We start from the raw sequence: 23402 nt of genomic DNA, 5'->3' as shown, positions 1-23402 counted from the left end.
ATCGGCTGCCTCCTGCATGCCCCCCTACTAGGGACCAAGCAGGCAACACAGGCATGTGCCCTGACAGGGAATCGACTTCCCAGTTCATAGGTCGATACTCAACCACTGAACCACACTAGCCAGGCCCCCCAGATGATTTTTTAAAGCTTTCTATTTTATTAAATTTATTTTGTTAAATGTATTGGGGTGACAGTGGTCAACATGAACATATAGGTTTTAGGGGTGGGTTTCGATGTTGCAAGATGCGTGTACTGCACCATGTAGTCCAGGTGATTCGATGCACTCAGTTTGAGAGCTTTGTTCCCATTCTCCCTCCCAAGGACTGCCCCAAGACAAGCATACTCAATAAGTGCCAATAAGATTGGGAGTTATTGCTCTAGGTCTTAAATATAACTTATGTCTACCAAATCCTAACAAATATAATTTTTAGAACACCAAACAATTTTTATTTTAAAAGTGTTTAAACATATTTGAGTCATTCCTTTCACATTTTATATTATAAAATAGTAGACCATTTAAACAAGATTTCAGCCAAAAAAAATGAAGTCCTCTCAAATGATTATTTATAATCCATTGATGTTATAATTAGCATATGACAGAGATACCAATTATGTTCACATGACTGGAGCAGCCATTTACATAAATTATAATGCTAATAATCGTCTATTTTCAGCCTAGATCTGGGAGTATGTGCTTTATTACTTGGGTAGAAAGAACCACTACCTCTTAAATAGAATGAGCATGTATTCTGTTGCTTGGAATACATGAGTAATTTTGAAATTAGCACATCTTGCTTAGGACCCAACTAAATCATCTAATCACCTCTGATTGCTTCTACCCTGAGTGTTAATTCTTACTTACTTACTTCTTATTCATAGTGTTTATTTCAACTTCGCACAAGTCTGAAATGGTGATAGATCTCATTAGCAATAAGAACTTTTGACATCATGTTTTCTGTTTCTTATTGTTGCTTCATCAGAAAATGCGTTCCATAATTTCCCTGTGTTGTATTGTAGTAAAGACCGGGAGGTCTTGTTGCTTTAAGCAGGATCTTAGGATACGTGGGGGTGCTCTGCGTTGGTAGAGCAACTACGAACTGGAGTTTAATTGCTGAGTTCTATGAATATAGAATTTAAGTGGGCAGCTTATTTTAAAATGATCAGACCCTGGCACAAAGTGCATGCCAGTAACTATTTACAATAAAAGACATTATTCAAGTGGCAAGAGCCTCTGTGTTTACAATGCAAAGCATGTTTTACCTAATTTCAATATGTCAGACTAATACAATCAGTGGTCAGAATGGCCTTTTATACCATCCCCATTCCTTCCATTTATGCCCAGGGACAGGGTCTATTGGCACACATGCAGTAGATATAAAAGCAAAGTAATTGTGAGCACTGCCATACGCGAGAGCGTGTTTCTAGGCAAGCTCCCTGCTCTGCCCAGGCCATCTTTGCTGGTGACTCCATTTCAACCTGAATCATTCACCCCACATCTCCTGTCATTTAACAGCACACCCTAGGTTACTTCAAATATGTTCTCTGCTCTCCAGACCCAATAGCCAGGTCTTTTTCTCTTCCTGACAGAAGGTATTTGACTCAGGCAAATTCTGGTGCCTATCATTCCATCGTAACTGACAGAAGACTGAGTTACCATAGAGAACAGCTCCCACCCAAATCACATGCATCCCATACACATCACCCTCTCCAATACCAACATCTCCTTCATTTCCTTTTCTGTGCCCTGCAACATCAATATCCCCACCAGTATTCCAATGGGTCAGGAACATCTTCACAATCATTATCGTTATTCCAAATGTCATCGCTCTTTCCTACATGCCACAACATAGTATGGTACGTTCAGGGGGGAAAAGGAGCCCTGAAGTCGATCTGAAACACTGCAAGTTACAACTGTAGCTCTCACCACTTGTGAGAGCCCGGGCAAGCTCCTTAACTCGAATGTTTTTCCTCATCTGTAAGTAATGGGGATAATACCTTCCTCACATGATGTTTGTAGAGATGAAATGGAATTACATAAGGTCTATAACCTAGTCGGTGCTCCACAATTGTTGGTAATTTTTGTATACTAGTATTGTGGGTATTCAATAAACACAGAACAAGCAACTGAATGAGTAAATAAATGAGCAATTTTCCCTTGGAGAGCAAAAGGAACTGAATGTCTTAAGGAACATTTTATTTACCCCAGAGGTAGCTGCTAGTGGCACGCACACACACACACACACACACACACACACACATACACACACATACATACACACACACACACACACACACACACACACACACACACACACACTCCAAGAAACGTTTCTTCAGGTAAAATCTGATGCAGAGGCCAACAATGAAAACAAGAAAAACGGAGCTGCTTCAGTTAGAGCAGGAGCAGGGTCCTGTGGTCCTCTTACTCAGACCCATTTGTCCTTTTTTTGTCACTTTTGACCTGAGACTCTAAAAAGCATAGTTTGAAAACCACAGATCCAGGCTATATACTCAAAATCAAATTTTATTATATCCTTTATCTAGGTTACACATTTTTAAAAATTTTATTGGCTTTTTAGAGCAAGAGAAAGAGTGAGAAACATCAATCTGAGAGGGGAACATTGATCAGCTGCCTCCTGCACACTCCCTACTGGGGATCGAGCCCACAACCCCAGCATGTACCCTGATGGGGAATCGAACCAGCAACCTTTTGGTGCACAAGATGATGCCCAACAAACTGAGCCACACTGGCCAGGGCTAGGTTCCACATATTTTTTGTTAATTCTATTTTCTCTGTGTTTATAATCTAAATGAAATGTTTATCATGTCCTCTAACTTGATACATAGGAAAGCTGCCTTTGTAGATAAGTACATTCTCTTAAAAAGTCTTTAAGTATTTCACTTTATTCTCCTGGGGTTTTCCAAGTACTACATAATCACATTGGTTGCAAATTATTATTTTATCTCCTCCTAGCCAATATTTTTATTTATTATTTGTTTCATGTTTTAGTGTATACACCAGAACCTCTAAAATAATCCTATATAATAAAAGGCCAGGGACCATAAGCATAACGACCAGAATGATCACTCAACCAGACGCCATGAGGTACATTGACCACCTCTCGGTCCCTCTCCCCAGCCCCCGTGCAGCGGCTCATGGCGGCGGGCAGGGCAGCTCGCAGCTCGGTGTGCGGGTGGAGCAGTGAGCAGGCGGGGTGGCAAGCAGCGAGCTATGCATGCACAATTTTGTGTGCTGGGCCTGTGGTGTCATATAAAAATGGCATGCATTCTAGTGTAGCCCTTGATTTTAATTAGCTTTTTTCTAGACTGGCTATTCAGTCCCAACTCATTGAGATTCTGATTTAATTGGTCAGGCAACAAACAGTAGGTCTTACAAACTCCCCATAAGTGATTCTTATGCTCTGAGAATGGAGGTCTTCAGCTCCAGGTAATTTACCATGGAGTATGATATTAGCTGCTTATTTTAATATAGATATTCCTTATCTTGGTTAGGAAAGATTTGCTATTCTTTTTTTTTTTTAATCCTCATCCGAGGATGTGTTTTAGTTAATTTGAGAGAGAGAGAAAAAGGGAGAGAGAGAGAAACATCAATATGATAGAGAAAACTCAACTGACTGCCTCCGGTGTGCACCCTGAACCAGGAATCAAACCTGCAACCTGGGTCTGTGCCCTGACCCGGAGTGAAACCCGCAACCTTTTTGGTGGACAGAATGATGCTCCAACCAACTGCGCTACCCGCCGAGGGCAGATTTGCTATTTTTAGGTGAACGAGGTTGGTTGGTTTGTTTTTAAGTTTAGAAATAATATTGCAGCTATCGATTGAGATGATTGCATATATTAAAGTGAGGAACAAAGCTTCCTTGTATTCCTAAGTTAAACTCAACTTGGCCATGTGGCATAATTTCTTTATTGCTTTGAGTTCAGCTTACATTTATATTTCAGACTTCAAACACTGTTTAGAACATCAGAAGAGAAACCAAAGTTTTTAGTATACTTAAATTCATGGATTTTTTTTTTTATTTGGGGGTATAAGGAAATTAGATTTTGTGACTGATGTATACTCTGTCCTGTTTTAGTAATAATAATAATGGTAATCATAATAATGACCCTATTTTTAAGGATGTTTGCCATGTTCCTTTCATTTCCTTTTCCATACCCCCAACATCAACATTCCCGTCAGTATTTTAATGAGTCATGACCATCTACACAATCATTAACTTATTTCAAGTGCCATTACTATTTCCTACATCCTAAGAAGTGGCATAGTGTGTTGGAAAAGGAGCTCTGAATTACTTATATGATTATTTCATTTGATTCTTTTATTATTATATTCTAAATTCTTTATAGCATTATTTTATTTATTTCTCATTTTTACTCATATAGAGACTGAAGCACAAAAGGATTAAAAATCATGCCCAACTGTTTTTTACTTGTGCTATTCCTAATAGAGTTAGGACATGGGAGAGTCAGGATTTGAACTTGAGTAGGTTGGCACTAGAGGACATGCCTTGGGACACTTTTTCATGTCACCTCTCACTGCCATCAAGTGCCATCTATGTGACTTTGGGTAGCAGATCAGTTCCTTAACTTCTGACTTCTCCAGTTTGCTCCTCTGTGAAATGGAGATAATAGTTAACTCTTCTTCATAAAGTTACATGAATTACTACCTGTGAAATGCTCAGAACCGTACTTGAACTGAGTAAGAACTAAAGAAGAGTTGGTTAAATAGATCCCAGCCAGGCAATTTGGTTCTTGGGGCTTACCTATCACCTCTTTGGTATCAGGGTATGCTAGTTTTAAAAAATGACTTCAGTAGATTTCATTCTTTTAATACTTTTTCTAAAAATCAATTTTAGTCATTTATATTTTTCCCCAAATCATTCATTTCCTATTTTATTGGCATAGGTATATAGAATTTTTTAATACTAAAAAGCTTTATACTGTTACCACCTTTTACTTTTCTAATTTTCTTTGCTTGAATCTTATTTAATTAAAAAGTTAGTTTTGATTTTAATAATTTTGTTTTGCTTATTTTTTAAGAAGCCAGTCCTTGTTATTTATCTCTTAATGCTATTAATTTCCTGCTTTATAAATAATTAACTTCTGATTTTTATGTCTGTCTCTTGAGTAAAAGGCATCATTTATCTAGTTTTAATGTAATTACTTTTTTAAAAATTATAAATTTGCCTGTGCACAGCTTTGATATATCCAACTATTTTTTATTTGTGCTGTTTCAAATTAACCTGCTTTGGGGTATTACTTTAATCTCTGCTCACAGTCAGCTCTTTTCTCAGTCATACTTATTCCCCCTCCACTTGCTCTCTCAGGCTACTCTCTTTTGGCGCCTCTCTTCTAAAACAGTCATTCTCCTGACTCAGCTTATCTTTCCCCAGCATATGGTGACTATACATAGTTGCAATGAGGGGAGATTAAAATGTTATCATTGTTTTTCTGATCCAGTTACATGATTCAAGCTCACAAAGGGTCCATCGATAGTTTTGCTATAAAAACAAGAAGTAATTAGAAAATATGATAAAGGAATTGGCCATTTATCATAACAGAAGGAAGAAAAGAAGGAGGAGGCCTAGCAGAAGGAGGAAGAAGAAAAGAATGAAGAAGGGAAGAAGAAAGGTAGGAAGGAAAATAGAAATAAACTTAACAAGAAATATGCAGGAACTATATAAGTAAGACTTTCAGAAAACTCTTATGAGAGACATTTATAAAGAAAAACAGCTTAAATATAAGCAGTTATTTCTTATATTGGGATAAGAAAAGCTAATATTGTAAAAATGTTAATTCTCTCTAAGTTAATATGTAAATTTGTTGCAACCCCAGTAAAATAACAACTGATTTTCAAAAATCAGAGCAGCTGGTTCTAAGATTTTTGTATACATATCAAAGTCAAACTTAACCAGAAAAAAAATGTCTGAAAAGGACGCATATGAATTAAGCAAGTTCTACCAGATAATAAAGTACAATATATTATAAAGCAAATGTGATTAAGCTCAGTGAGTAAATCATGATAAAAAATCCAGAGCTAGACTCAAATGCATATGCAAAGTTAGTATATGACAAAGGTGGCACTTCCAAGCAAATGCATTGTTCAAATAGTAGTAATAATGATACTATTTAAGAAGTTATAACATCTTTTTCTCATAAATGTTTTAATTATTGTTATAATGTTATATACTTTTTATATGTTATAACATTTGTTATAAATGTTATACATTTTTTTTTATATAAATGAAATTTTAAAGTCCTAGGAGAAAACGGAGTTATTTTTATATTTTAAGGCCTTTTTAATGTTTACTGAGTACCCATTGCAAGAATTTTGTAAGCTCTTTACATAATATATTTATTTATTTAATCCGAATACTATGTTATAATTCCCATTTGACAGAGGAAAAATGAAAACACAAAAAGGTGAACTAAATTTGGCCTTTGACCCACAGCTCAAGGTGGTAGAGTGGAAATACACAGTCAAATAGTTTTAATCTAGAGCTTGTGTTCTCAACAATTATGGTAATAACTAACAAGCCACCTGGAAGTTAGCTGCCTATAGTTAATGTTTGGGAGCCATAACGTTCGAGAACATGGAAGCTACCATTGGGGAACAAAAATTTGCTACACCAAAGTGTGTCTCTTTGGCATAAGAAGAAAGAAGGGAAGAAGAAAGGTAGGAAAGAAAATAGAAATAAACTTAACCAGAAATATGCAGGAACTATGTAAGTAAGCCTTTCAGAAAACTTTAAAGAGAGACATTTATAAAGAAAAACAGCTTAAATATAAATAGAGTTATTTATATTAGGTTGATTATTTTTAAGAGACTAAACACTAAGGAAAAACTTCTGACCATACCCTTATCTGTCTAAAAAATTTGAAAGGGTCTGATCCCAGAATACAGCTATTGCCAGAGAGATCTACAAAGAATATGGGCTAGATGTAGTGGGGGAGACTCCACGGGGCCTAGAGATCAGTTGGCTCAGTGTCCTCTTGTCTCCGAATGGCCAAGCAAACATTTGTTTACCAAACATTTGCTTTTCCATCTCCATGTGAATTGTCTTCCTCACATTTAAAGTCCCAAACCACTACCCTTTCTCCTTAGCACAAGATGTCATATAAGCCTCACCTGCCCAATTTGTCCTTGGGTCCCCCATATTCTTGTGAAACGTGCATTTGTATGAAATTAAACTAGATTTTCTTCTGTTTATCTGTGATATGGTAATTTAATTCTTACACCAGCCAAAAGAACCTAGAAGGGTAGACAAAAATTTGTTCTTCCTCAACACTATGTTGTTGGACCAATTGTACCAAGACTCCGAAATTGTTCATAATAGCAGCAGGAGTAAGGTGAGAAGAAGAGTAGGAATAGGGTTCCAGAGAGTTCAATGAAAAATGAGTGGTGCTCAGGAATCGAATAGATGGAGTGAAGAGGGTTGAAGCAGCAATTTCAAGGGAGGATGAAGAGAATTTCCGCATGAGAGTTGAAAGGTAATGGTCTGGTGGTGGTGATGAGGGGCCTGTAGAATACTGACCAGTCTCTTCCTTAACTCTAAGAGTTTTCTCCCTACTGGAACAAACTCTCCAACCTCTACAGATAAGACAGCCTTTATCTTTATTCTATGTTTGATTCTGCTTTCTGAGATGACTCTTCATTTCAGTTTCCAGTTTTGTGATCTTATTTTGTTTTTCCGTGGGCATCACTCCATGTTCCCAGAATGTTCTGATGGCTTTTCTCATCAAAACTAATCTGTCCTGTTTTTAATTCCTTAGTGTGACTAATATGATCCACTAGAAGTAAGCTGAGCTTCCCTTTAGATGATAATGGACTAACATACTACTCTATCCAAGAAATATATTTGCACTGGGGAAGACCCTCCCAGAAATATAATGTCATAACCCAACCCAGCCTACAAAATCAGCAGATAAGCAGCCTTCTTGGTGTACCTCAAAACAGAAGAGCTATGTGTTTTCTAGAGTGTCTTCTTTTATGAATTTTAATCTCACATGGCCAAGTAGCACAAAGGCAATGCTTTAAATTATTTGAAGTTAGAACATGAAAGGAAGATAAACTGCCAGAATGATACTTTAAATTGTTGGGAAGAAGGGTAGAATAACAGTGTCCTAAACCCACTGTTTAGGTCATTTATGCAGGACATCCTGTGTTCCCAGGATTTTAGGTAAAGCAACGCGTGATTTATAGTAGAAAAAGCTCCATCCTTAAGTTTCTCCTTTCTGCTCTCTCTGTACCTGGTCACTCACTATGAAAGCTGCCTGACACCTACTAAACAACCCAATCAGTAACAGATGGTAATTAAGTACCTATACCATACTGTGGTAGGCATGTGTGGGCAGAGGATATGAAGTACTAGTATAAAACAAGATCCCTGCCCTTAAGAAACTTAAAACTTAAAGGAAAGCTAAGACAAGTAGACAAGAACAATTAAGGGGCAAAGTCAGAACCTGTGTTAAAGTAATACTACTTCCTGTCAGCATCAAGGATCAAACACTTTATTGCTTTGGGATTGTTAACATTGCCAATGTGTTAAAAAGTTCCCTCGAATGTTTGAGTTCTGTGAAAGGCTGGCCTTTTCTGTGCATTGTGACACTGGCCAGTCAGATCAGCAGGCTCCTCAGTCTCTGCTTCCTGCAGAATGTGCTGGCTCTACGGTCTGTCTACAACACCACCCGGCTCAGCAAAGTAGGTCACGTCAGAGCTCTTGGCTCAAAGACAATGAGAGGCGCTGGAACATATTGTAACTGAAAGAGATCATGATGATACCGTCCACAGAGACTTTTAAGAATAGAAAGACCAATAAGAAGATTATAGTTATAATAATTTTTATCTTTAACCCATCCTTCTATTCCTTTGTTATATAGCCTATACTCTAGTAAAATATACAAATTCACCTGTCTATGGTCTTGCCATACAATGGTGTAAGAAATAATAATATCTTACACTTGTAAGACATTTTCATTTATAAAATTCTTTCACATATATGAACTTTTTTGGTCCTCAAAGCAAATTCTATAGAAGTGAGTATTATTGACCCAATGTACATGGGCTTCATTTCAGCTTCAGGCCCCAGCTCACTCCACCACTAGAGCTGAGTAAGCAGTGATTTTGCCCACCTTCATAGGCAGGAAATCCCCCCTCCCCCCATGTAGAGCAGCCACGCCTGGTTCTAAATGCCAACATCTTTCTTTCTCTAGATCCTACCTCTCCCATCCACCAACTCTCTCTGTACAATTCAATAGGCAATTACTGAATACCAACCATGGGCCAAAAACACCATACTAGAAACGGAAATGACTAAATTGGCACCTTCACAGAGTGGCTAAACTAACTATGAAAACAGGGAAACAAATTATAATATGGCAACTATGACAATAGAAAGATGCACATGGTACCATGATAGTTCCAAGAAGGGAGTAATTAACTCTGCCTGATAGCCTTAATTAACTAAGTGCCAGTTAGGCCAAAAGTTAAAAAGATGGGTAGACAGGATAGAGAGGGCACCCCAGATGGCACAGCCCATGCAAAGGTAAAGGAATGGAGAACTGCAAGGTCAATTTAATTCATCTCTCATCCATATCAATATCCAATTTGATTGGAGCAAGACACACACAGATTCTTCAGAGCCACCGCCCTCAAGTGAGGTCAAAGGCTATTCACACATACCCCTAGATTAGTACTTCACAACTTCTTTCTCTGCAAACCTCCAAATGTTGCCAACTCCTTCTTCACTCTTATCTTATAATCTGCTTTATTATTCCACTGAGCAAACTTAATCAGTGAGAAGAGAACTTGCAAAACCACCTGCCGCCATATCTACCATCACACCTACATCTACTCCCATGTCCTCTGCTCTCACCAATGTTAGATGATCTGATAATCCCTCCCTGAACCAACTCTTCATTGGACACTAGACTTGAGGCAATCTTGCCTTCTCAAGGACATTGCTGCAAATAATTTTCTCTGAGTCTCCCATAACATCATTTCTGTTGGCAAATGGAAAATACAAAACTGATATTATTTCTCAAATCTTACGAAAGCCCTTTCTTGATCCCACTTCCTTCCCTCCCCACCACTGCCTCATTTTTCTTCTTCATTTTGTAACAAAACTTGAAAAATTACCTTACCCACTGTCTACAGTTCTTCTCCTCTGATTACCTGTTGAACCCACTCCAACAGGCTTCTCCCCAATGCGACTGAAACTGCTCTCATCATGTGTCAATGACCTCCACATTTCAAAATCCAGTGATCAATTCATTTACCTCATTCTACTTAACCTGCCATCAACACTTGATGCCTTTGATCTCTCCCTTTGCAAAACATGTTTTCCACTCGGTTTCCAGTACTTGATGCCTCCTAATATCTCTCCTCTTCCTTCAGTGGCCACGCCCTCCAGTTTCCTTTGCTGGTTCCTCTACATCTGCCAGAACTTTAAGATCTGGTGCCATTAGGGCTTAGTGCTTACACTTCTCTTTTTCATTCATCTCACTCTCTAGGTGATCTCGTCCGATCTTATAGCTTTGAATATAAGTAAACCATACCTGAGTCCCACCTGAATCTCTCCTCTAACTCCTAATGTCTATATCTAACTGCATACTCAAAATGCAGTGTGAATGTCTGATAGGCACCTCAAAATCACCGTGTTAAAAAACACACAAAAAAACTGGTGTGTGGCGGGGAGGGACTCCAGAGATTTCCCCCGGAAACCCATCCTTTCCATGATCTCTAACACACAAATTGAAACTACCTCTGTCCTGTAGCTCACATAAAAAACCTTGATGTTATTATTGATTCTTCTTTTTTCTCATACCTCACATTCAATGGACCAGCAAATCCTATTATCATCTCCACTTTTAAAAAAATATATACATAATCATAATGCTTACCATCTTCACCACTTCCATCCTGTCCAAGCCACAGTCATTTCTGGACTATTAAAAATAACTTCATTATTTGTTTCTTTGCTTCTACTCTTGTTTCCTTTCCCATTCTACCCTTCAGACAGTAGGTGGGATGGTGCCTTTAAAATGTAAGTTACATAATGCCACTCAAATAACTTTCTACCTCAACAAAATAAAAGTCAAAGTTATGCTACATGATACATCCCTTCACACCTCTCTGACTACATAAACTAATGAGATAATGAATGAGTGAATTGAAGGGGAGATGAAACTGGGATGTGTGAAGAGTTAGGTGATGAACAACCTTTTTTAAAAAAGATATTTTTATTGATTTCAGGGAGAGGGAGAGAGAGATAGAAACATCAATGATGAGACAGAATCACTGATTGGCTGCCTCCTACATGCTCCCTACTGGGGGCTGAGCCCGCAATCCAGGCATTTGCCCTTGACTGGAATTGGACCCAGGACCCTTTGGTCTGCTGCTGATGCTTTATCCACTGAGCCAAACCAGTTAGGGCTGAACAACCTTTTTAACCAAGCTAAGGAGTTCAGACTTTATTTTAATATAATGGGTGGTCATCAAAGGTTAAGAATCTTAATAAGATAGCTATTTTCAATAATTTCTATTTCTAGCATTCAACCCATATGTGACCTTCTATACAAATCCTAACTTGATTTATCTACCAATTCCCCATCTTGATCCAGAAATCCAGCCACAGCAAACTCCTTGCTGCTTCCTTAATATTTCACATTTCTAAACTTCCATGCCTTTGTCCTCTCTGTTCTGCCTGGAATGCCCATCCTTACTTTGTCTATCTGAAACATGTCTACTCATCCTTCCGGACTCACCTCAAGTGCCATTATCTTTGTGAAGCACTCCCTGACTGCCTCAGAGTGTTAAGTGTTTTCTTCTTTGGGCTTCCAGAGTAAATTTTACCTACCTCTATTATAGATATTATCACATCACTGTAGATATTTATTGACAGATTGGAAAGTCCTAAGAGGACAGGACCCATAATCATTTCTTGATGAGGGCCCTGTACTTTGCACATACAATGTCTTCAACACAGATACTCAACACATGTTTGTTGACTGAAAAGGAAACAGCAAAATAGAATTAAAATTAGTAGAGGAAATGTATAAGAGAAACCAAGCAAGTGAGATGTCATCAAAACCAAAAAAAGGAGGAATTTTCATGAAGTAAAAAGTGGTTGGTAATTCAGGGATTTAAGTAAGTTGATAGATGTCATTGTATTTAATGAGTAGGAGAGATTTGGAGATAAAATGGTCAAGGTTTGGTAGCATAAATAGAAATTATCTTCTATTTAAATAGTGATCTAATATGAGGAATTGGTGCTCAAAGAATCATTAGAATGGGCTGAAGAAGTGGGGTATAGGCTGCACTCCTGGAATCCTAAGAAAACACTTCCGGATTGTCCTGCAGAGTAACCCCAGCCCTCGCCACAGTGGGAAAGCTGGAAACAAGAAGGCCACCACTAGAAATGTTGGCTCCACAGCCACTCTACTTGCTCGGTCTGCACCAGCCCAAACGCATTCCATACAACCTGCCTTTTAACACTAATTACTACTCCCTGAATCTCTGCTAATGCTGCCACATGAAAACATAGCTCCATAATCATGTGCGTGAGTTTTCTTTGTGTGTAACAAATTACCACAAACTCTTAAAACAACACCCACTTCTTATCCCAATTCTGTAGGTCCAAAGTCCAGGTAGGCTCTACTGGGTTCTCTGCTTAGGGTCTCACCAGGTGGAAGTCTAGATGTCAGCAGGCTGGGTTCTTATCTGGAGGCTCTGGGGAAGAAGTTACTTCCAGTGCATTCAGGTTTGGCAGAATTCAACTTCTTGCCGTTGTAGGACTAAGTGCTTAGTTACCTGACTTTTGGCTGGGAGTCACTCGCAATTTCAGGAGGCTATTTACAGTTCTTTTCACTGGCCTTCTTGCAGGTCCTCTCCCAGCATCATAGCCGGTACAAGATCCCTCCTGTGGAACCCCCTTCACACTATTCCCTTTGACCTCCATTACTGCCTCCAGCCAGAGAAAACTCTGCTTGTAGGTGGACTTAAGGACTCTGGATGAGATTAGGCCCATCCAGATCAACTCTATTTGAAGATCAACTAAACCATATAACATAACATAATCAGGGGAATGGTACCTCATCTTATTCCCAGGTTCCCAGGATTAGAATATGTAACCTTGGGGGCTATTTTTAGAATTCTGTCTATCGCATTGTGCTTGCCAGAAAAAGCAGTATAACCAATAGATACACCTTTTACCTTCTGAATTGGTTAGAGAAACAGGTGTATATCCATACAGAAAAAGATATAAGGAATTGGCTCACATGATTGGAGAGGCTGACAAGTTCCAAGACCTGCAGGGTGAGCTGTCAAGCTGCAGACCCAGAAGAGCTAATGGTGCAGATCTAGTCTGAAGGCCCGCAGGCAAGAATCCCAGATAGAGCTGATGCTTCAGTCTGAGTCTGAAGGCAGAAAGAAACCTATGTCCCAGCTCGAAGGCAGCCAGGGAGGAGGGATTCTCTCCTGCTTGGATGAGGCCCACCTACCTCAGGGAAAGTAATCTACTGATTCAAATGTTAATCTCATCCAAAACACCTTCACAGAACATCCAATATAACATTTAACCAAATATCTGGGCATCCTATAGCCCAGTCAAGTTGACACATAAAATTAACCACGACACCTTCTTAAATTCATGCAAGAACAGCATATTGGCTGAACATAAGTTCTGTCTAGAACCCCAGTTGCAGAGGAGTCAGGCAGTTCAGGAAGGTACATTAGAACAGCGTCTTTTAAACATTTTCACCCCAATCTACTATAAGAAACAAATATTGCATCACAATCTAGTGTAAGCATACACACATAAAGAGAACAAAATTTCATGAAATATTACTTAACTTTACTGTGAGGTACTCTGATATTTTCTTTATGGTTCTATTTGATTTTAAACCATGCTGATATTGATCCACTAAATGGTTTTATGACCTTCAAAAAAAGGCATCATTAGGAAGGTGAACTGATTTTGAGGGTCAATCTAGTGTATTCATCACAAGTGATCTTTGGGAAGCAATTATTCTTCAGTTATATGTCTCACAATGTCTGATATGCAATACCACGTTTGTTAAGTTGAATTGAATATAGACAATGGGTTTTCAATTAAATCTGAAGAAAGACTGAAAAAAAAATCTGAATCCTTTTACAGGGTTAGGTCCATAACTATTCAATAAAATCAAACAATGGACATCAAGGAATGTTCTTTTTCTGTCCCCACTCCCATTGAGAAAGGCTTAATTTGCAAATCCACCTTCTGAATCAGATCTCATGATTAGATAGCCTGCCTCTGGATTTCCAGGGCTGTACATGTCCATACAAGGAATTTTACCTGAATGTTCATAGAAACTTCGTTTATAATAAGCTAAATGGAACAACCCAGATGTCCACGGACATGTTAATAGATAAACAAAAAAAGTAATGAACTATTGAAATACACAACAATATAGATAAAAACTTTGTAATATATGGGGCCCATTATTCAAGGAAAAAAAATGACTATCAAAGGGCTATTCATGTGAAAGTGCAGACAAGACTAGATATTATAAATTGGTGTTGAAGCATGTAGAAATGGTCAACTTCTGTGCCAATAAGCTTCGTGTCATAAATGTCAACTTCTATGCCATAAGCACTTAATGACTCCCTTGGATTATTGTGCCAATGTGTGAGGCACAATTTAGAGACTGTTATTACTCAGACAACCATGCCCTTTCGACAACTACTTGAGTTTCACATTTTTGTTGCACAGCTTCCTCCCTGCGATGGTGAACTGTGCCTCTGCACTAGGAAAAACCCTGAAGAAGAATCCATCCACTCTGAACTGCTCAATCTCTCTTGCAAAACTGTTCTCCAGCTAAATGACTCACTTAATTTTTGTTACTTGGATAAAGAGTGCAGCATTTCCATTTAACTGTATTCATTCCCTAGGAAGCTTATAAGGATCAGCCCAGAGAGTTCAACTTGAACTGATCCTTTCTCTTTGTTGCCACATCAATGACAGAATGTCACACAGTAAGATTTAATTGTCTGATTGAGAAAAAAGTTAGGAATTTTAAATCCTTAAACAAGGATCATATTTGAGTTCAGTTGCTCAAGAGTGTGAATGGAAGTATGGGCGTTGTATCATCCAGGAAGTGGGGTTTTAAGGCTGTCCTGCAATGCTTGTAACAAAACCTAAATATTGCTTAAAGACTAGAAAACCTTGAAACCAGTAAAATTGCAACGGTTTGGGGGCTTTTACCATTAGGATTGTCAAATATCTGGATATATGTTCTATACAGAAATAATAAAACTCAATTATTCATTCAATAAAGATTTAATGAGCACCTACCATGTGATATTTATAGCTCTGCTATAAACACAGAAGTGATCAAAATAGACCACCTCCCTGCTTATTATATAGTAGGAGGAGGCAGAGGACAACTCACTGGTAAACAAGTAATTAAGGAATGATCAAGGAAGATGGTATACTGGGACTCAGCATCAGGGACACACCGCCAGCCCCAAGGTACCTAAAGCAAACACACACGACATTGACCATCTCATCTGTGAACCATAGTTCCAAGATCTGTGACACATCTCTAATTGCTACACATTCTAGTTGCCAGGGTGTTTCCCCTTCAGAGAGGGAGTGAAGCTTCCTTCTCCGCTGCCTTGCTCCCTCCCTTCGTCGCTTTGCCCTCGGCTCCCTCCCTCTCATGTCCGCTGCCTCAGCTCCACTCCCGTCTCTGCTACCTCCAATCCGTTCCCTTCCCCGCCGCTTGGCTCCCTTCTGCAGTGCTTGACTTCCTTCTAGACTGTCTTCAGTCTTTGCTGGGCGCCTGTGTATGCAAATTAACCGCCATCTTTGTTGGGTTAATTCGCACACTCTTCTAATTGGCTGCTGGGTGTAGCGAAGGTACGGTCAATTAGCATCTTTGTCTTTATTAGTGTGTGTTATATAATTTGATTCATTCTGATGTATGTATATACCCATGTATACATCACCATATTAATGCAAAGAACCTCTCTGTCACCTCTAAAAATTTCCTTGTGTCCCTTAGTTATCCCTCTATCCCACACCTCCCCAACCTCTGTTCTTAGGCAATCACTGGTCTGTTTTCTGACACATAGACAATCTTGCATTTTCTAGAATATTATACAAATTAAATCATATAGGTAATTCTCTCTTTGGGGGAGCTTAAGGGAGGTCTAGCTTTTTCACTCAGCATAATTATTTTAAATTTTATCCATGTCATTGTGTATCAATAGTTCATTACTTTTTTGTTTATCCATTAATATGTCAGTGGACATCTGGGGTGTTCCACTTAGCCTATTATAAACAAAGTGTCTATGAATATTCAGGTAAAATTCTTTGTATGGACATGTACTTTGATCTCTTCGGGGAAAATATCTGAGAGTAGGTTGACTGAGTCATATGCTAGGTCAATATTTAACTTTTTAAGACACTGTCAAATTTTTCCCAAAGTGGTTGCACCACTTTTTTTTTTTCATTTCCATCAGCAATGTGTGAGAATTCCAGTTGTTCCATATCCTAGCTAACACTTGGTAGGCCAGTCTTTTAATTTTAGACATTTTAGCAGGTGTATAGTGTTATCTCATTGTAGTTTTTATTTGCATTTCCCCATATGGTGTTGAACAGCTTTTTGTGTACTTATTTGCTAATCATATATCTTCTTTGGTAAGGTGTCTTTTTAAATCTTTTGCCCATTTTTTTATTGGATTGTTTACCTTTATAATACTGAGTCTTAAGAGTTTTTATATGGTCTAGATACAAGTCCTATGCCACATACATGATTTGCAAATATTTTCTCCCAGTCTCTCTTAACAGTTTTATGAAAAGCAAAACAGTTATTTTAAAAGCAAAAATTCTCATTGACAAAGTACAATATTTTTCTTTTAATAAATCATGCTTCTGGGGTTGTAGCTAAGAAACCTTTTCCTAATCCAAGATCATAACAACTTTTCCTTTAGGTACTTTAAAACTCCTGTTCTAGTGTACTATAGATTGCATTGGTGCTGATGATAAATCTGTTTTCATTTATATCTTTTTCCTCTGGGTCCTCAAGATTTTCTCTTTATCTCTGGATTGAAGCAATTTCATTATGGAAAGTGTTGGTGCGGTTCCTCTTGTTTCCTATACTTGGGGTTCATTGAGCTTCTTAGATCTATTTATGCATTTATAGTTTTCATCAACTTGTAAAGTTTTTGTCCTTTTTTCAATTAGTTTTCTTTCCTGTTCTTCCCATTAAGAATTAAATTGCATGAATATTAGGCTCTTTAAAGTCTTTCTCTGTGTGTTTTATTTTAGACGGTTCCCAATGCTATCTTCAAGTGCACTAATTTTTTCTTTTGTAATGTCTATATGATATTACTCTCATTCAGTAATCACAAACTGGATTTTTCATTTTAGTCATTATAGTTTTAATTCTAGAAGTTTGATTTGGGTTTTATTTATTACTTGCATGTCTCTATTTAACATACTCAATCTGTCCTATAATTTCTTGAACATAATAGTTATAATTATTTTAATGTCTTTATTTATTAATTGTATCATCTACATAATTTCTGTGTCAGTTTCAATTGATTGACTTTCCTTCTCATTGTGGTTTTTATTTTCCTGCCTTTTTGCATGTCCAATAATTTTTACTGGATGCCAAACATTGTGAATTTTACCTTGCTGGCATATTTATAGGAATATATATATAAAGTTATATATATATATATATATATATATAACTTTATATATATTCCTATAAATATGCTTGGTCTTGATTGTGGGAAGAAAGCTACTTGGAACTATTCTATCCTTTCAGGTCTTTCTTTTAAGATATTTTTTAGGCAGAAAAAGAGCAGCATTTAGTTGAGGGATAATTTTTCCCAGTACTGATGCAAGATTCTCTAAGTATTCTTCTAAATGGCATGTACATTTTGGCATGTACATTCCACACTGGCTATTAAGAACAGGCATTATTCTTGGCTCAGTGTGAACCTATATATTGTTTCCTCTAATCTAATCCTTTTCAGTGTTTCTTCCCCTGATCTCAGATAGTTTCTTCATATTCAAGTGAATACTGAAGGCAGATACTGTTGATCTCTGGAGTTCTGTGCAACTTTCTCCTTCCTGACCCTCTGTCCTGTGAGGTCTAGAAGCCTCCCTGAACTAGTAACTCGATCTCCACAATTCAGGAACACCGCTGGGCTCTGTCTGGTTTCCTTCTCTCTGTACCACAGCCTTGAAACTCTGTCTCGTCAGTAAGCTAGGGCACTGTAGGGATCACCTCACCTATTTCTCATTCTCAGGGATCATTGTCCTTCACTGACTGATATCTGTTGTCTTGAAAACAGTTGTTTCATATATTCTGTCCTCTTTTTTTAGTTGTTTCCAGAAGGAATAGAAATTCAGTCTTTATTATTGCAGTTTGGCTGGAAGTGGAAGTGTTAACTCCAAATTGCATTTTGATGTTGAGTCTTACTTCTCCAGTTTTGTTTTCTGATTTTTTCTTCTTCTTAGATGGTAGATTTAATGTGGACATATGGGAAATGGCAATTGCTAGACGTGGGGAGAAATTAAAGGAAATGAGCTGACAGATGGGGATTTAGTTTATAAGAAAAAAAAAGAAAAATTAGGAATGAAATGAGAACAAGCAGTCAAATTCTGGAGAAATAAACTAATAGAGATTACCAAAGCCATTTGAAATCCCAACCCTCACTTTAAGAGACTTATACTATGTGGTTGAAGAAGGACTCAAGGTATTCTCTTCAACTTGGAAACTTTAATCTGTCAGTGACTTTTACTAATTTTCACTGGTCCTCACAGCAGACCAACAAAGGCAAAGCTTAGGAATTTGTCGTCTCTGTTTCTCAGAGAGGAAAGCACCAAAACTATTGAGTAAATGACAAACTCAACATCACCTAATATTTGGGTGAGATTATCTAGCAGCATCCACTTTGGGGAGACTAGATGTAGCACAGAGGAAAACACACTGGACTTGAAGTAGGAGTCTAGGGTTGAAGTCCAACACTATCATGAATGACCTAGGTGACCTTGAGGAAGTCTCTTCCTTTTTCCAGGTCTCAGTTGCTTCAACTGGAAACTGGAATAAGAACTCCCCTGTGAGGGTTAAATGAGCTGATGCATGTCAAGTTTTACGCAGTGCCGGACACTTAGTACTACAGGTAAGAATCTGTATATTATCTCTTCTAGAGAGATCTGCTATTTTTTCTTTTTACTGAAAGGATGTCTTAAATACAAAGAGATAAAACTGCAACTATAAACTGTCAAATAGGGCTGGACAGAGGACTGGCTTCCTGGTCCACTTCTACTCATCAGGCCATCCTGGTCCTGAGCTTCCTGCAAATGGAAGAATCAAAGTCAGAAGACCTGAGATTTACCCCCTTGGTAATTTTATCCTCCTTAGCTATTAAATGAGGATAATAGCTATGGTTTATTGAGCACTTGTCCTGTGTTGTCAGGAACTGCATTAAGGATTTCAACATATTATCATTTAATCCTCACAGTCCTTTGCTATTATCTTCATTTTATAGATGAGCGAAATAAGACTCAAAGATGTTAAGTAACAAATCACCTATCTGACAAAGGTTCTAATCAGAATATATTAAGAACTTTCTAAACTCAACAGTAAAATACAAATAATTTGAATAGAAAATGAGCAAGAGTTGGAAGAGATACTTCACTAAAGAAAATGTACAGATGGTAAATAAGCACATGAAAAGTTGCTTCACAACATTAATCATCAGGGAAATACAAATCAAAACCACAAGTTCACACCCACGAGGACAAATACAGTTTTTTAAAAAGACAAATAATAACCAGTGTTAGCAAAATTGTGGAGAGTTTAGAACCCTCATACACCGCCAGTGGAAATGTAAAATGGTGCAGTCACTTTAAAAAACAGTTGAACAATTCCTCAAAATGTTAAACATAGAGTTGCCATATGACCCAGGAATTCCATATATATATATATCCCAGAGAAATGAAAATATATGTCCACATAAAAACTTTTACACAGATGTTCATAGCAGCATTATTCAAAATAGTCAAAAAGTAGAAACAATCCAAATATCCATGACTGAAGAATGGATAAATACATTATATCATAAAATAAAATATTATTTGACAGCAAAAAGAAATAAAGTACTGACACATGCTACAACAGGGAAGAACCCTGAAATAATGATGGTAAAGGAAAGAAGTCAGTCACATATTACATGATTCTGTTTATATGAAATATCCAGAATAGAGAAATCCACAGATACAAGAGCAGATGAGTGGTTGCCTAGAGCTGGGAGGAAAGGCAAATGGGAATGAGTGCCTAATGGGTACAGGGTTTCCTTTTAGCCGATCAAACTAGTTCTTGGATCTACACAGAAGTGATGGCTGCACAACACTGTGAATGTATTAAATGCCACTGATTCAGAAACTTAAAAATAATTAATGATTAATTTTATGTCATGTGAATAATTACCTCAATAATTTTTTAAAGCCTGGAATCCAGGACCAATCATTTTAAGCATGCTCATGAGCACCCAGAGTTCACTTACCCTTTTGGCTTTCTGCTCCACTCTTTCTGACAATTCCCAACTACAGATTATCTAACCACTGACTACCAGGGGTGGGCAAACTTTTTGACTCGAGGGCCACAATGGGTTCTTAAACTGGACCGGAGGGCCGGAACAAAAGCATGGATGGAGTGTTTGTGTGAACTAATATAAATTCAAAGTAAACATCATTACATAAAAGGGTACGGTCTTTTATTTCAATAGTTTTATTCATTTCAAACGGGCCGGATCCGGCCCGCGGGCCGTAGTTTGCCCACGGCTGGACTAACCCCTGGTGGTTCCATGACAGCCCTCAACAATTCCTAGTTCCAGAAGTTGTTCCAAACCTTTGCTGCTTATCTAAGCTATAACCACACCCCTCTTCCCTTCATGCTTAACAAATGACATTCATCTTATAATACAAAGTAAGTAGAAACTATCAATTATCTGGTACTTAGTAGGAGCTCAATAAATATGTATTGAAGAGGTGAATGACCATTCTCCATTCTCCTGCACTTCACTACTCCAATATCAGTATCTACATCCCTAACTACCCTTCCTCCTTTCCTAATGACGAGTTGCTCATTATTCCTCCTTCCCAAGCTAGACTCCCTCTCACCTTCCATGGTTTCTTAATGGCCAGGGAAGAGTACAGGCTCCTTATCAGGACATTTCCAGCCTCAGTTCCCCCCACCCCTGTTACAGGGACTGTTTGTCCTGCCATCTCACCTGTCTCTGCCATTTCTTTGACTTGAACTTGGCAAATTCAGTCAGTCTTCAATGGCTACCTCAGTGCCCATGAAGCCTTCCCCAATTCCTCCAACCAGTGAAACTTATCATTGGATTTGTCAATAATTAGGAGGTTATAGGGAGCATAAACAAAAACCTTCAGGGACCTTTGGGAAGACAGATTCAGTGTACATGACAAGTTGAAGCAGAGTGAAGGGTAAATTAATACTAATAATAACACATTATTTACTTTTTTACTCAGTCTCTCATGAGTGAATAGTAGAGTTTTCCAGTGGCTACATGGAATGCTGTATTTCAACAACCTGAATGCAGAAGCAGATATGAGAATCTGCCTGCCTTTTATTAAACCAATTATTAAATAGATTGGCAAAAATGTGCCCTAGCCAGGTTGCTCAGTTGGTTGGAGCATTGTCTCATATACCAAAAGGTTTCAGGTTCAATTCCCAGTTAGGGCACATACCTAGGTTGTGGATTTGATCCCAGTCAAGGCTCAGACTAGAGGCAACTGATCAATGTTTCTCTCTCACATTGATGTTTCTCATGTCCTCAGGAGAGGCTTAAAAAAAAAAAGATTGGCAAAAATGTAAAACAATGCTGCTCTTTTCACTGATTTTTGGGGAAAATATTGTATTTTTCATTAAAATGCATTATTTGTGTTAACATGTATTGTTTATTACTGCTATTTTTAAATGAGTTAAATATTAAAATATTTTTGAAATGCCCTGGTTTTAATTTCTAATACAATAAACATTAATAGGTATGATGTACATGAACAAAAGCTCTTTGTGGTCCTCAGTAATTTAGTAGAAAAGGGGTGCTGAGACCAAAAAATTTGAGAACCACTCCATTCCAGTATTACTAAGCAGAGCTGTGGGCCTGCCTGAGGTTGGGGATGGATATTTGCAATGGAGCTGGTTACTTAGTTTTCTTCAACAGTGACTATTGGTCCTGGAGCAACAGGAGAAACAAAGAAAATGTGTTGTTGATCCACTACTGGGGTTTGGCTGAGATGCTGTAGCGGACTAGGTCAGGCTGTCTTGTTCTTCTAGATAAGGAGGATAAGCCAGTCATCTTCATAAATTATTCTTTATATTTTGCAAGAATTGGGAAGATTAAGAGGTTTCTTAATCCTGAATTTCTTTTTGCTTCACCAATCTTCTTTGGATCATTTAAATCTGGTTAATGATATACTTAGAGTAGTTTTTCCAGCTTTTTGTTGTCTAGCTGTTATGGAGAAAGGCTGTTGACGACGATGATGATGACAGTGACACTGATTCATCCAACAAGTATTTTTTGAGCGTTTAGAATGAGAGACCGGCACAGTGCAGACACTGTGGATTCAGCAGTGAACAAAAGAAGCAGGGGTGCTTGCAGTCCATTGGGGGAGACCAACAGGACAGAAAACTGAAATAGAAACTATAGTAGATAACAAATGCTAGAAGGCAAAAGTAAATAAATCTTGAGAGATCATAGAAATGGGTGATATGTGTGAAATGCTAGATAGGATGACCAGAGAAGGTCTCACTGAAAAATGACATTTGAGTAAAGACTTAAAGGAAGTCAGGGAAACACGTGGTGACTGAAGAGAAAAGTGATCCAGGCAGAAGGAGCCACAAACACCTGAAGGCAGGAGAGTGACTGGTGCATTGATGGACAGCAGGGAGGCCCATGTGGGCTGCTGGAGAAAGGAGGGGGTGGGGAGATGAGGGGTGGGTGGGAGTGGGGACCAGGGGAGGAGAGAAAAAAGAAGAGGAAGAGAATGATGCAAATACTGTCAGCGACAGATAAGGCATAGCAAATTTGACTGTCAGCTCCTACCCCTCATATTACCTGCTGTAATTCTTTTCCTTATTTTCAACTGAGGTATAACTGATGTATTTTAACCTGTTTTCTCCACCATACAAGGTTCATTCCATTTTTAGCATCTAATGGAAGCAAGAATACGGAAAACGCTAAATGTTCAACAACAGAGTTTAAACAAGATACGGCATGCTATGTGACCTTTAAAATTCAGAGCTCTGCAGAACATTTATGAGTTACAAAAATGCTTATATCACTAGAGGAAA

This window comes from Myotis myotis, unplaced genomic scaffold, assembly GCF_014108235.1.
Source record: "Myotis myotis isolate mMyoMyo1 unplaced genomic scaffold, mMyoMyo1.p scaffold_m19_p_11, whole genome shotgun sequence".
Lineage (NCBI taxonomy): Eukaryota > Metazoa > Chordata > Mammalia > Chiroptera > Vespertilionidae > Myotis > Myotis myotis.
Note: the sequence above shows the minus strand (reverse complement) of the source record.